The following is a 16755-nucleotide window of genomic DNA, read 5'->3' as shown; positions in this document are numbered from 1 at the left end:
AAATATTTCTGAAAATAAAAACAAAATTATCATTATATTTTTATTTATCAAAAACTCTTTAAAATCTTCATAATTGTACTTTTTATTACAAAAACTTTGAATTCATTTCCGTAAAAGTGATCGTTAAGATTTTGATAAGGCTCAAAATTTCTATTTCGTAGGGTTTTCTTATTATATATACATTTATCAAAACTTATAAAATGAACTTGACTTAAAATCAAAAGGACGAGTTAGAATATTTTTCATGAATTTTTTTTTTAAAGTACGTCTTTCTTTTTTATAATACGATCAATCATATACTAAATGAAAATTAAGATATTGAAAATAAAATGGTATATGCAATAAAAATATGGTGAAAATATTAATTTTCAAATGGAAAAATAACTTTCTTTCATTTAAAACAATGAACATATTCATTTAACAATCTTTGGGATAATTTTAACTTGTAAATAAAATTCAGACAACTATATGAAATTAATGTCATAGAAAACAAATACGTGCCTTTGTTTAAGCATCATTAGTTTGGTTTCCAGTTGAAAATAACCTGAACATTTCAAAGACATACAACACACACAATGTTTATCACAGTTCGTGTTTAATGAGAAATGATTTTATTATAGAAGGCGATCGGAGCCTGCTTATAAGCGGCATGTGTATACTTAATTACACTTAATGCTATCTTGAAACAGGGTAGGGATTCTGATAAGCAATAAAAAGGTCTTCACGCGATGGCTTTGATAGACGAGCGCTTCTCCGGGGGATGGCAAATATTCCGTCATAGAACAAAATAACATCTTAATCGGTTTTGTTAGATTGTATATCGCCACATTTATAACACGTTTTCTTAAATGAGATTCCTCTATTTTGATTTTTATCATGAAAATTAGCATAGACTTTTATATAAAACAAGATAATAAATAGATTGATCTGTTTCATCTTTTAATTCACATTTCTACCTCCCGTCGTAAAGAGTTCTAAATTCAAACATTTTGAAACGTTTTGTTTATTATACATTTAATCGCAATGATAACGTAGCGTAATTAGAGTTGAAATTAATTTAGTTATGTTATTAAATTTTTAATCCAACGATGTCGATTTCTTCAGCGTGAAATTAACTTCAAAAGAGGCGTTATCGGTGCCTGGCTGCAGGAATTGAGATTTTGTGAACGACAACTTGAGGAGTGCAATTTTCTTTGCTTCGTAGGCAGTGCATCATATCGACAAAATCTGCAATGAAAAAAAGTAGATCACGCCAAACAAATGTTAACATTTTCATACCCGTAAAATATATACATGTAGGCGATTGGAATTTTCTAATCATGTTTACTTTGAATATTTGCAATTTTTTTTACCATCCAAATTGATATTTCTTTGAAATTATGATTGATACCCTAAAATATTCAATACTTGAATTTAATTTCGTGCCTCAAATTTTTAATACCGCGCTAACTCGTGGTCTTGGATTTGTCGGCACGGTCAGATGCTAAAGAACGAACCGATGACATCCAAAAAATCTATTTACCCACACATTAAAAATTTATGATAAAGATTGATGAAATGATTGTAAAAGCCGTCGGTTGTGAAGAAGAAAGGTTAATAATGCAAATAAACATTGTGAGGGAAAAGATGACATAATGAGTCGAAACAATGTACAAATTGCATTTGGAAATCCTGGTATATTAAAAGTCTATGCATTCCCTGCCGTTTAATCGTTTGCATTAAAGGGAATGAATCTTGAAGATTTCCACTAGAAAAATACACTTTATTTGGGATTTTAAGAATTTTGTTTGTTGCTTAACATCCATTCCAGAATATTATTCAATCATGTTGGGACACCACCAAATCAAAGGCTGTGCAAATTTATATGTCCTTGGCACTTATGACCAGTGAGCTATCAGAGAACTTTTTGCTTCAAAAATGCATTTAAATTACGAGAGTAATGATTTACTTTTAATTATACCATCGTCTATTTTTACTTCATGTACCAATCCTCATTTTTCTGGCAGAATCTACTCTGCTCTGTTTTTTGCCAAAAAATGATATCAACAAATATTTGAATTGAAAAGAGCTTTTATTACAAATGCCAATGAAATATACAGCAGTATTGTTTGTTATTAAATATATGTTACACCTGTCACAATAATAAATTAAAAACAACCCAAAAGGTACATACAAAAAAAATGAAATGCATATGTTAAATTTGCCCTGATTAATATAGAACAACAATGCATATAGAACTCTATAAGCATGTACACAATAAAACACACATGACTAAAACTGGCAAAAGAGGTGGGACTTGATTTAAAAAACATGCCCATAATATTATTTTCTGTGCAGTTATGGAATAATATTATATTTTCTTTTATTATTTCTAATGATGTCTTACAAATTATACATTAAATAGGTTAATTTTGTATACTTTGAAATCTGAATTTAACGTTTAATCCTTTTTTTTACAGAATGGAATGAAAAAAACTAATTATTGATAAAACACTAATTATTGATAAGTTTCATTAAATAATAATATCAGATTTTGAAATACCAAGCGAATACCAATTCCTCTATTCAGATATTATGGGGCTTTTGCTCTTATTTATATATTTATTTAAAACTTTGCAAAATTTTAAATAACAATAATTATTCATTTTTTTTTAAATAAACTTCTTTGTCGTTTTTTTTTTTTTTTTTTTTTTTTTGATTTGACGAGGATGTTATTTTCTTAGCTGATGGGATACACAAAATCTTTTCTTGCAGGTACAATGACTCAAGCCGCTTATACTATATAGGAAAATTGAAGAAAAGAAGGCGGTAGATTATGAAACAACTGGGAAATACAAGTATGTCATTAAATGTCAGTTTCAAATATTAATCATACCTGTTTATAGCAGTTTAAAGTGCTTCTGAAAAGGGGTTTTTGAAAAGAAAAAATAAGAAACAGTATTGTTATAAATTCAATAAGAAATTTCAATGTAAATTTTCAAAACGATTAATTATGATTATTTAGGGAAAGAAATGATGCATAAATTGTAAATTTCTTTTTAAAAATATATAAAAGGACATATAAGAGAAATATATGTACATGTATGTTTTTGTAAACTACGTTCATACTTTGCATGAAATGAGAATGCGGAAACATAACTAGTATGACTTCTTTACAGATGCGAGTTTATACTTATTTAGTCTTTTCGAAATTTCATTTTATGAAATATGCAATTTGATTGTAATTTTTGCAAATTTTATTTGATAAAATACAATTTGTCAAAATAGGTAAGTTGAATTTTCCCAAATGTTACAATTTAAGTCGATTCTCGTGAAATCGTCGCAAAACGTTTTATTGATATTTGTTCATTCAAACCTCCTGAAAACAATAGTGGTAAAAGTGAAAATATGGCAAGGGTGTAAATACATCTAAATAACATAAATATTAATTTTATATGTACTTTGACCAAATATATAATCTTCTTTGCATATGAAGCATCTTAACCTAATTTCACAATGACACGTAATGTGTCCTCTTGAAAAAAATGCCGCATAAGTATTCAAAATTTTCATCAAAGGATAATATATCAAAAATACTTAGAACTAGCGTCACTAAGGAAGCACTTCTGTTTCTACTCTTATGTTTTATTCAGTTTATTTCATATATTTTTGTCGGAATGCACTCTGATTTATGCAAGAAAGAAGTCTTCCTTATTTAGTAATGTCGCCTTGGAGAGGACTTATATAGGCCATGCCTGATGTCCAATCCAATTATGTAATCTAACATAATAAAATATTGATTAAATTAATGTCGCCTTTTCGTATTATAATATGAAGATTAAATTTAATAATAATATACGTTCAAAAATTACAATTTTATTTGAATGATTGTGATTTAGTTTAGTTTTTGCTTCAGTTAAAATATTTTGTTTTGTTTGATAACCGTCGATTTAATTTTTTTTACGTTATTGTTTGCTTTTGTTTGTCAATCGCAATGCATGTTGATTAAAATATTTCTACGATTGAATTTATATCAAAGTTTAAGTAATTATCTTGGAAATCTTCACGTAAAAATATTGCAGTAGGTTTATAATGGATACGAGTCTGGACAACATATTTATTCCGGAAATAATCTAATTGATGTGGCGGCTGAGACGTACCAAAATTTCATCGTTCGCAATTATCTTCGAGATGTGGTTTAAAATTCTATCAAACTGAAGTAAATGTAATTTTGAAGGCTGTCAATTGTTATAAATCTCGACCAAATAAAACAAGACATTCATTAATGCCAAAAACTACTAAACAGTAGTATATAAAAATATTTCAGAAGACGCGTACTTATAAGTTAAAAAATGAATTAAAATTTACATTTGTTTGATCTTTTGCAGGTGTTAGGCATTTAATATGCTTATTATACATGATCGCTCTCTCTATTTTTCTCTCTCTACCTCTTTCTTTCTCTTTTGTCTTTCCTATCGTACACGAAGCTATGATAATAAGTGAGTAAAGATTTAGATTAAAAGAATAACTTTTTAAGAGATAACATTTCGAAACCTCCCCGTTGTCCTGTTATAGAAAGGGAAAATTTTACAAGTGCCGACGTCCGGCCCGATGTGAGTAAGATAGCAGTGACACATTTTCACGTGTTCTAATTTCATCTCCTCGGGCTGGTTGCAACATCATACTTCCTAACACTTTTTAGAAAATCACTGGAAATTGCTGTAAAATTTTGATGACCATCCCACTTCAATTTTTCTATGTTGTTGATCACAAGAGACAATTTCCTAATTTTGAGATCTCCAAATGCATTATTTCTAGTATCACCAATACTTATCCTTTTAAAGACACTGAGCTACTCATTACAAAATACAAATCCAAAAGTGTTTTTCAACGATGTCCAATTGAAAAGCTATTTTAAGTCATAATATTCATTGCAATTTATTTATGTTCCATTGAAAGTAAGCATGCACGTGATCCTATAATTTGAACTATCATTAAACTTTAAGAATTTGACTTAACACAAATATCAAGTGATTAATTTGATTTTTAATTTATCAACACATTCTTAAGTATATATCAAACGGTCATCTCAAAATTTTTTAATTGATTTAATTAGCAAAAAGTCTGGGTGGAGCATTTGCTTTTTAAGCTACGAGACTATTCACAATAGATATTGTACGTTGATACACGCACATATTTTATATACTATTGCAAAGAAAAAGATTATCAGAATGAATGGTCTGAAGGTTTTTATGCGATTGTTTGTAGCTGAAACCATGTTCTGATGTTCCATGTTGTTTATGAATCATTGCGTTTACTTTGGAGAGAGGAATTTAAAAAAGCTTCAGAAACATTAAAACAAAAGTCAAAGCCTACATATCCCAAGTAGATCAGAATAATACAATATGATCTGAAAGCCCGAGAAAACCCTTCATAAGAATCTCGAATTTCTAAATCAATAATAATAATTTAAGAGTAAATGAAAGAAAATATATTTTTGTATTGAAACAATTTTGATGCCATGTGCATACCTAGGTTTAACAATAAACAATAATATTTTTCTTAAATTCTTGATTAATTCACATTATTTTTGTCATCTAAAATACGTTTGCATAATATATCAAGACGTTCTGGAGTATGGTCCTCTATCATCCATATTTTTTTCTTATTATATGTGGTGTTCCACGTTTTTACTGAATTTTATGCTCTTTTGTAATAACCTTTTTACTATAATATTTTTTTAACAGTTGTGATTTGTAAGATTCATTTTAAGTTGACGTTGTTAGTTGTTTTAAAGTTGTATTGGCTGTGATGTCTAATAATATATGACCACTTAGTATTATTAAGTCTGTTTTCTTTGTTCCCTTTTCTTATGTATGTGAAACAGTAAAAACTGGTTGCGATTGTTAGTTTTGACATGCAAGGTAAAAATTTATGGAACATTTTTAAAGTTGCTATTGTTATTTTGAATGGTTTAGATATACACATTGCATGCCTAAATATTTCTTTAAAATCCAAGTCAAAGTGAATTTTTGTTATGATTGATTAAATCAAAAAGAAAACATTCAAGCATGTCGAAGAAACACACATGGCATGAGGCTAAATACAGTTTCAATTTTCAAATAAATTAAATTGTATTAGATTTTATTGAGACTTTAATAAATCACTATTCAATTTTATAAATAACAACAAAGACAAACAGCAGCGGGCCAATGACCTCTTTGGACAACCCTCGTATGTTTTGTATAATTATTATTTTTAAACAGACCAATATATAAACATCCAAAAACAGCAATGTTTACAACAACGTATATATGCTACTCTTATCAACAATATATTAGAAATAAACTTAAAATAAATTATAAATATCTTTTAATTGAAATTTGTATTTTCCTACTGACCAAAATATTCTAATTAAAGTATAATGCATTTTTCTCATTGTTTTTTTTTTTTTTTTTTTTTTTTTTTGAAACAAACAAAACGTCATTTCAATCGGTTAAATAAATGCAGTATCATACCTATAGTTGGTATTTCAAGAAAGCATACTTTGAATTAAACTTTTATTTTGAAATCTAAAAGAAATCTTTGACAACATTTTATACGTGTCTAATATATGAAGAAAATGATTAAAGAAAATGATAAAAGTAGCTAAGTAATAATTTATTAATAATTAATAAAGTGATTAAAGTAACTAAGTAATAATTTTTGAGTCTACAAATTGGAATAAATTTAGATATTGACTAACTGAGTACCTCAGTTTAAAATCAACTTCTAGAAAAGAATTTACTATACCACCTGGTCTGGCAAGATTGTTATAACCACATTGAATAACATCTCATTTATACAATATCCCTTTTTGAGGAACTTATCAAAAGAACAGATATTTTTCTTTATCCTATAATAGAAGTTTATTTTTAAAGTTCTTTTATAAAAACTAAAGGAAATATTAATTGCTCAACAGTAACATTAATCCCTCTAGACAAAAAAATTAGACAAAAATAAGCAATACATTGATAAATTATATTTAAAGGTTCAATCTGCAAAAATAAAACATGCTAAATGTATCAAATTTAAATAAATTAAAATTGAAAGGTAATAAACTGGATAAAGAATATATCAGCGTGGAAGCATCAAAGACCCAAAAAGAAAAAGCTCTAAGGACGAATACCGAAACATTTCAAATATCGGCACTAAATCTGTGCAAAAATATCAAGCTTCAAATCTAAAGATTAAAATTCGATTCTAAAAGAAATTTTTAAGATGTGGAGGTGTTTTTTTTTTCATGCCAAAAATTATTTTCAAAAGGATGTTTTCTCAAAAATAGTAGATTTCTTTTAAATAACACAAGATGAACTCTTTACAAACTTTTGAATTTATGATTACTTTATATTGATGTCTTCCCTTGTATAGAAATAAAACATATATGCATGTTTGACTTACTATAAAATAATAATAAATTGAATTCCTTAAGAACCAGAAGTTTTCTATACTAATGCCTCAATTAATGCAATACTGAAGAGAAAATAAAAGAAGAAAAAAGAAAGGGTGGTTATTTTCTATAAGTTTATTTTCCCCTAAAGTTAACTGTAAATATTGCTTATAGGTAAAAACACGGTCAAGAGTTAGAATAACTTATGTATTCCCATTATGTATAAATCTATGGACAGTGCTTGCATATGCAGGAACCTTTCAGATGCCACTTTAGGCATATGTAAATCGAATACTCTTCAACATAAGTATTGTTCTTAACCAAATCACAATTACAATGGAAGTACCAGGCACATCATTATCTGGTACAAGAGTCAATTATATAGATTATGCTTCCGAACTCATACTGGAACGAAATGAAAAACACATGATATTGAGTAAGCTTTAATCGTTATAAGTAATAAACAGCCTTAAATATTCGACTACTTTCTAAATTCACAAGGAAAAACCGATATATACTTGAAATATTTATCAATCTGATGAAAACAAAACGTGTTATCTCAATAATATATTTGTGATACATAATAAAAAGCAATTCATATTCCACAAAAAAGTGGAAGTATAATACATCCAGAGAAAAGTATAAGCAAATTTTGTTTATCCATATGATATTAATGTGGAGAAAGGAAGTAGTGACCCTTTCATAACATCTTAACAATTCTGCTCATGACAACCACAGTTAAGATGGAGATATTACAACACATCCTGAATTGCTTGGGATCCAATCTGTTCCTCGTTTTAAAAAAAGACTACTTTTTTTCAATTCTTCCTGTTTATAATTAGTCTTCCTTGTTATCTGAAATTCTTATGATAAAATATGGAGATAAAGAACAGTATTCACATTCATAAACCCATTCAAACAATATATATCAAGATCAGAGTAAAAACTGACCTCTAAAATAACAGAGGTGGGATCAGGTGTCATGGAGGAGTAAGCATCCCCTATCGACCGGTCACACCCGCCCTCTGCTCCTTGTCATGAAAAACAGAAAAATCTGTAGACAATTTAGCGTATATATTACGGCATAACAATTAATTTAAAAAATATCAGTCAGTATTTGTCTAAATGATGAATTGTATTTGAAAAAGTAATTATATAGAACTTAGAAAAACATCCCTTTAAATGAGATTGTTGATACTTTTGTTTCATAGACATTTGTGTCAGTAGATTGTTTTGATGTAGAAATTGTTCATACGTAGAGAATGATCTTGCTTATCGAATCACTCGAGGGACATATAAATCCCGTATACAGGTGATAACGATATACACTTTATTGCTACATGATTCAAAGAAGTCGACGATAGAAAGTTGAAGTCATCACGTTTATAATAAAACTTTGTTCTTAGATTGCCATTGACTTCTTTTATAGTAAAATATTCAGATATGACGCAGCTGTGTTGGACTTTGTGTTGTTGATAAATTTGTTGTTTATCGTGGTTAAATAGAGAAGCAATATATTTTTAACTTAATATAAATTCTTCTATATTAATTCTTAAAATATTTCCAATTTCCTTTTGTTTTACTATTTTGTAGCTGCCTTAAACATTAAGGTTCTGATATAATCGGGTCTTTTGAAACAAAATACAAAGAAACGTAACATAAGTAACATGAACTTATATTACTAGTTGCAGACGTTTCCTGTACAATGGCATTTTTCTTACTAATCTTTGATATCAAGGATAGTGATAACATAATCTCAAACTTTCACAATTTTTTGGACCATGTGATAGGAAAAACAGGATTATTTTCTTATATCTTTGCAGTTGACAGATAAGAAATTTTTAATGCTAAAAAAAAAAAATAAACCAAGACATTATAATGGCGGTGGTGGAAAATAAATGAGAAAAATTGTCATCAAAATCAAGAAGAAAATTGATATCAATGTTGAACGCGGGACATTTTCAGTGCCCCAAGTTACAAAACAAACTGTATGTATTTCAACACACCATCCAGCTTGTCTAAGCAGGAAGTAAACAAATGGGGATAAAGGGGGGTAAGTCGTTTCCTTAATTTCCAAAAGTATTTTCTCGAATGCATTTTCATTATATTTGACATAATTTTTGTCAGCTTTTGTCGATATAGAAAATGAAACGATCAATAAGTCCTCAACAAATTTTGAAAATAAAAAGGCTATTTTTTCCAAATCTGAACAATTCACTTTTTCACATTGATCAATTAGTAGGTTTACACTTATGAATAGATAACTGGTTCAATATTTCAGAAAGTATATTCTGAGGTTCAAAGTTTGTTTAAAGAAAATCATAGCTTACAAAACATGTTTCGTCGCATGTTTCTTTTCATAAGGTAAAAAGTATATATGCATGTACATACACACGTACATGTATTTGGATTGATATTTCTAGTCGTAACTTTTTGAGTAGACTGGTGTGATTGATTTTCAACAGCTTTTTACTAATATTATCTTCTCTCTAAAGTGCTATTAATAATTGAACTTCACCGATTATCGCATAATTTTTATTATCAACTTGTGTGAAACGGGATTAAATAATCATGCAAATTTTACTTTATACTTGGAAACATGAAACTAAATTTGGATTATCATCAAAATATTGTAAATAGTATAAGCTACAGTTAGGAAATTGTTAGCTATAATTATGTAATAAAAAACTAATACGATACTAATTTAAAGACACTTTTCAAAGTTGAAATACATGTATTTATATTTGCATAACATTGGTATGTTTCTCAATTATTATTTTCTTGTTCTGATTTAAGAGTATCCTTCCAAATGAATAAATACAATTGCCTAAGTCAATATGTCATCTGAAAAATCGAAAATAATAATATAGACAATGCCAGTCTTCAAAATCTTATTGCAAAAGTTTGCCAGTACTTTTACTTAAAAGTGGATACTTTTTTGGGAAAAATGTTTTCTCATTTTTAAAAATTCTAATAAAAAATTATAATTTTTAAATCATGATACTTGTTCTTATTGGTGTGATACACCGGGTGACCCCTAACCTATTCTGAACACAACGTGTACCAATTGAATTTTGCATCTTAGAGAGAAAACTGGGGATCTTTAATTTGTGCTTTCTTTGTACACAATGTTCGCATACTTGTTCATATATATAATAATGACCCAATTTATTAGAGTAAACATAAATCTTACTCCCAAAGCTACGGAAGACGCCATCGATAATAGAGGAAATATACGTGTCAACGAAATCCCCAAACCGGAAACTGCGCACAGCTAAACCCCTGATCGGTGCTCTCCTAAACAGGAAAATTAGTACAGAACTAGTAATAGCGAGGGTCTCTGATCAAAGCTAGATATAAACTGCGGTCGTGCCCTTTCTGTGTGTCCCCGCTCTTAAATCCGGTAAACAAAATCACATCATTAAATCGTTACATGCTCAGCTGTTATTGAAGAACAATTTACTGAATCATAATAGTAGCTGATGTTCTTATTAGATTTACTGGTTTATCATCTATGTTGACGTGTACATGTTCTATTAATATGATAATGATTACAATGAATGTTCTAACAAATATATCAGAGTTTCAAAACAAATTTATCATACATTATCTAAATATCAAATAAGGTTAGACAGATTTTTAATAAAGAGATAGCATAGGAAAGTTACACTTTAAGAATTACAGATAAATAAATTGGTTAAAAACTCACAAAAACTTTAATACATACTACAATTTTTCTCCTGTGGAAAAACCGTTATGTCACACGGCTATAATGCTACACTCATTAAATGATAAAAAGTAAAAGTAGAAAGTTTCGAGACTTTTTAATATTAACAGAGATAATAAAATACAAAAAATAACAATGCCGAGCACTCACTTTATGAATGCAATTTAAAGATACCAAGCACCTTACTTAATGCATGTAAAGATAATTCAAATAATGTACTTTCCTCCTTATAGAAACATATTGAGATCCAACAGATACCATAGTTAATTTTTAATCATGGATTTTAAATAACTTCCCATGAAGCTCTATAGCTCTTACTACAAATCAGAAAAAAAGTAGCTGTCGCTTATTTATATCAATCTTAAGTGTTTCTCAACGGAGACAAGATACTCCTTTAAGTATCTTTTACATAAGCCTTTCATCTTGTGCAACCTACGTATTGATAGAAGCTAGTAAAACACTTTGTTAAGGAAGATTTGCGGCTCTCAGTCTATAGTGTGGTTTTGGGGACTACTTGTGATTGTTTATATACTTTAAAATCAATTATGTTTATCAATAAGTTACAAGTGTGGAACGTTAATAATATCTCATGCGGGAAGCCAAGGGTGTCCGTGTGAACTCATTGAGAGATCTTACGCTGATTAACGCCTTTAATTAAGTGCTATCGCTTGATTTGGGGTTATTATATCAAATCCCATCACTTAAGTACGATATATAAGACCTGCACATCTCAACTAACATTTAATGAATAAGCTGATTGACTTTTTGTTAAGCAAAATAAACTAACAGCATTGCATTGTTAGGTACATATTATCTTTTTTTTTATGAATAATCAGTGAAATGAACAGAGAAGATTAATTTTCTTATTCGTATATAGAATTTTCATGTTGATCATACTCAACATGTGTAACAATATGTAGCTGTATCATATTGCACATTATTTATAATTTCTTTCTGGTTGGTGGAAAAGTTAAGTGCACGTTAGAAACGGAATACTTCTGACCCTAAAATAATCAGCAGAGACGGTTCTTTTCCATAATTCAATTTACAACCCAATTTTAGACATGATTATTAGATATACAGAGAGGCAGGGAGAGATACAGAGGGGGTGGATGGGTATTTTTTATTTTCTTGTTGTTTTCTTTTAAATCAAATTCATGTTTTAATAAATCTTCTTCAACAGAACAAGGTTAATTTCCAATAAAGTTTCTATCTCAAATGTTGAAAGTATTGTTTGATTTTAACAGAAATTTTAGCTAAGAAAAGGAAAATTCTTTTACACGAACGCTTAAGGAAACAAAATATAGATAATTAATATATATTAATTATTTATCCCAAGAACATCATTAGAATAAAAAATTACTTTTCTCATGGGGAATTTTAAGACTAATTATTCATAAGTGTTGTTATATATGAAATATTCTTTCTAACAGGTATACTCTTTGCGTGAATCATATTTTTTTTCTAGAAAGTGCCAGACATCGGAGAGGTAAAAACTCCTAAAATCAATCGCAATGTATCTGAAAATTATTTTTAGAAAAAGAAAATACCATAACGTACCAAAATCCATCAAGTGTGCGTCAATTGCAATAAGTACTCGATTTCAAAGTGCCCATACAACAGGTGACAATTTTCCTGAATGTCGTTCCAATATACATTATATACCAAAAGGACATCCAGTTGGAAATTATAAAAGTACAGTTTTTTATGTCGCAATTAATTTAATAAAATAATAATTTAGAAAAAAAAGGATAGACGCAAAAAAAGATTCTTTTATTCTATTAGATTGAAGGAAACAGATGTTTCCACGTGTTTTGCGGAATGGATTACAAATTATTGTAGTTCAAAGAACAATTTTTATAAAAGTTAATTCCAAAAATAATATACGACTTAAATATTTTCTGTTTTAAAGCATATATGAAACTCGGTTTGCTTGTTTGTTTTAACTGTTTTATTCATTTTGTTTTCATAATTATATTCATGCATATTCATATAGAATATCTCTCATATATAATATTGGTTTGAACTTGTCTAGTATATTTCTATAAATTTAAAAAATCTACCATATAACAGGTTTTAATGTTAAATTATCTATTGAAAAGCAAGACAATGACCTATTACATGTTTATATTAGTAACAATTTAATTATCATATCATTATTAAAACATTATAAACAGTAGCATTAACATTAAGGAATAAATTGCTCATGATAAAAAAAAAATATTTTCCCGACAGGTTTATCATAGTTCATAATTTTCTCATTTTATACCTAGTGACAAAGTTCGTAAAATACAATATTTTTTTATTTTCAAAAAGCGCCAAATTAAAAATTCGTTTTTAAAAATTATGAAAAATATATTTGCAAAAATAACAAAAATTAATTCAAGCAAAAAAATGAAAGTCTTTGTCCAGTGAAAATAAACATTAAAATCTCCTTTTCATTAAGTTAAAAAAAACCAGAATCTTTTACGCTTATACACTGTAAGTTATAACATTTCCTTCAGTACTACTAAAGTATATATAATCTGTACAGGCGGAATATTTACCTATGCCGATATTCAAAGCACAATTCCAGTCTAATTAAATCTTGGCACGTATCAACTCAGTGAAAATGTTCTTATCTGACTAACTACAGAATTTGTACAGTTGAGGTTCTTGATATCTAGCCTTAAGTTGTACTTGACTGGCAATTACCAATTATCAGCACTCAAAGGGAGCTACTGAAAAAAATGGCCTAAGGGGACTTCTTACTCTCGCCATTGTCAAGTACAAGCTTTGGTAGTGATTGCAAAGACTCAGATTTGTATGTCAAAAGCAGATCAATCAGGAATACGCTCATCATTAAAAAAAACATTTTAAGCATTTACATATGTATTATAGGTGAACTAAAGTATGTAAAATTAGAACATTTCATAATAAGTTTTCAGCGAAACGTTGGGAGATAAAGAAATATATTGTATTTTGGATTTAATATTAGAAATAAATATTACCGATATTGTGTATTGGGTTATTTCTCCTTTTAAGTATCAAGTTAAGCAAAACAAAAATCTTATGGTTTTTAGAAGCATTTGATACCAGAAAAAGCGTATGTAAATTGCCGAATAAGTTAATGTTACATAAACCTTTAACTATAAAACTCGCAGACTAGGAACCTATTAGGGCACATTTATTCATTCAGGAATTGCTCTTTTTAAAGCATATATCAATTTATTACTTTTCCTAGTTTTGGATAAATATTCATGAAATTCTAGCTAAATACATTGTGCCTTGGAAACGCAGAGAGCAATTAAACCTATCTTTAAATTACAAACAAACAAACATACAATGCATCTTCTACTAAATACCAACCCAAGTAAAATACATGCATTACAGACAAGTATTTTGATTACTGTGATCAGAGTCTGATTAAATAATTTTTTAATAACATTTTCTGTATTTGTAACAAACTGTAATCATTTACTTGCATATGTATTGCAACACTTAATTTTTATTGCTTGAAGATACGATATTCCGATTTTGTAATGTCCAGGAAAAAATTATTCCTAAAAGATGCAAACTTTGCAAAAAGGCGAGCTTGGACTTTGTGTTTATGAAGCAGTCTGTACCTCAGAATTCGTTGAAACTGAGTAAAATTGGAATCCTTCGGATATCATATAAATTCGTTTTATTTCATTGACCTTTGTGCATGCTATATCACTTAAAACAGTTCTATTTTAAAATATGCAGAAACACAGGTGTGCATTATTTGCTATTGTATTATTCAGACCGTAAACCAAAATGAGCACCAATACACCTGTCCCAATAGTAATTTCTTTAATATTTTAACATTCTTTTTCTAATTTTGTTTTTATCTATTCTTAACGAATATTAAGCTTTTTGTTCATTGGTAGATAATTAATCTGTCTATGTTTCTTAGAATTGCGCATTTATCTTTTAATGAATTGTCTGGAATATAATATATTTGTTGTTAATAACAAAGTTCCTCGAGCTCTTTCTTTAAAATAAAGTGAGCTTTTTGTATATTAGTTCTTGAATTAAGTCTTTACATTACAACTATAACAAATACAAAAAAGATTATTTTTATAAAGTTTGTTGTATATTGATATGTTTATTATTGCTTTATCTTAAAAAAAATCATCATAATTTTAAAGTTAATAAAGTTATTGCTTAAAACAGCAAATTTGAATTTATTTGTATATCTAAAGGTCAGAATATAAATTGGCTGCAATTCCTTGCAAAGATTTATTTCATAAGAAGTGTGAAATTATGTAATATAAAAGTTAGAATCAAAACTTTCTAAAAATAATGCAATTAAAGTTTAAAGGTGTTCTTTTGAGAAGTGTTTTGCTGTTTTAATCTGTTCGGATTTAGTTCTTTTGGTTATAAATTCTTAGTAAACTAAATCTGATCAATGATAACCAGAAGTATTAAAATAGATATTCAATTTTAAGACAGGAAAGTAAAAGAAAAGGAAAAGAATTTCAAGGAAGTGTTTCTTATTTTCCGTTTTCAATTATTGTTAATCATAGATCATATTCGTCAATAATCAATTCACAATCTTCAGTTAAAGCTTTTTTATTAATGTATTATACATCTTTCTTTTTTGAGATCTGATTCAGAAGCTATTAAAAAAAACTGACTTACATTTACCATCCATAACGAACATGAAAAAATTTTATACTCACCAAGTCGATCCATCTTTACACTAATTCAAACGAAACTGATCTAACCTATAAAAAATGAAAGATACTTTTATGTAGTTCAAAATCAGTTAAATTATAAGGGTTCGGGAGAATAAAAGTCAGGGTTAAAAAGGAAAACTTTTTACAAAATAATAAATGTTTTTAAAGTACTAGAATCTACTTTAATGGCTATTTACAAATTATCCATGATGCACGGAACTCTTTTTAAAAATCAAGATAATAGAAAACAGTTTACATTGTAACTTCAAAAAAATGGTAACGAACTCGGAGTGCGGAAAATCCTCAACGTCTGTATCATGTAACAACTGTTTCTCTAGGACGCAAATTAAGTGAAAACAGTCAAATTTTAAGGATGATTTAAAACCTATACATCTGGGTAACAAAACGCTTAATAAAACTCGCCAAGATATACGAAAACATGCATATGAGATATAATAAAGATAGTGCTAGGGGCAGACAAAAACACTTCGTTCACGAGAAACAGAAATAAAAAGGGAAGCCGGGGCATGTGGGGTTTTTTTGCTATTAGATTCTGTTAGATTCTATAATAGAAAAAGGTGAACTGGAGACATTATTTGTAGAAACTAAACCCTCTTTTGCCATAAAGCATGCGAGCTGAATGTACAGATTCGACGACAGACTGACTGGAATTTGTTGTTATGCTCTATAAACTAAAACACGACATTGTGGCGATCTCACATGCAGGCCATGTCGGGCAGTATGCGCTCGCCGATTTTGAGAATAACCACCCCCTCCTAGCGGGCGGTAAACGACTCGCTCTACGGTGATTTGAGGCACTAATCTACGTGCGATATCGGGTTTTATCGAGAAAAATGTCGTTTCACTCTTTTCCAAATGATTTCAATTTCATACAAAACAGTACCCTGTGTAAACATCCTAGTCTGAAGAATAACATT

The 16755-nt window shown here is 28.6% G+C and overlaps 1 long non-coding RNA gene across 1 annotated transcript; it reads right to left on the bottom strand.

The window, feature by feature from the left end:
* Positions 1-431: 431 nt before the first annotated feature.
* LOC134267318 (uncharacterized) lies at positions 432-16715 on the bottom strand. Its single transcript, XR_009992133.1, has 3 exons — positions 16074-16715; positions 15821-15865; positions 432-1227 (listed from the first exon to the last, which is right to left on the bottom strand). It is a non-coding gene; the product is annotated as an uncharacterized LOC134267318 (long non-coding RNA).
* Between the last annotated feature and the right edge of the window lie 40 nt (positions 16716-16755).

Source organism: Saccostrea cucullata, unplaced genomic scaffold, assembly GCF_032062105.1.
Source record: "Saccostrea cucullata isolate Sc308-1 unplaced genomic scaffold, CSIRO_AGI_Scuc_v1 ctg1642, whole genome shotgun sequence".
NCBI lineage: Eukaryota > Metazoa > Mollusca > Bivalvia > Ostreida > Ostreidae > Saccostrea > Saccostrea cuccullata.
Note: the sequence above shows the minus strand (reverse complement) of the source record. Positions and strands in the feature narration are given on the sequence as shown.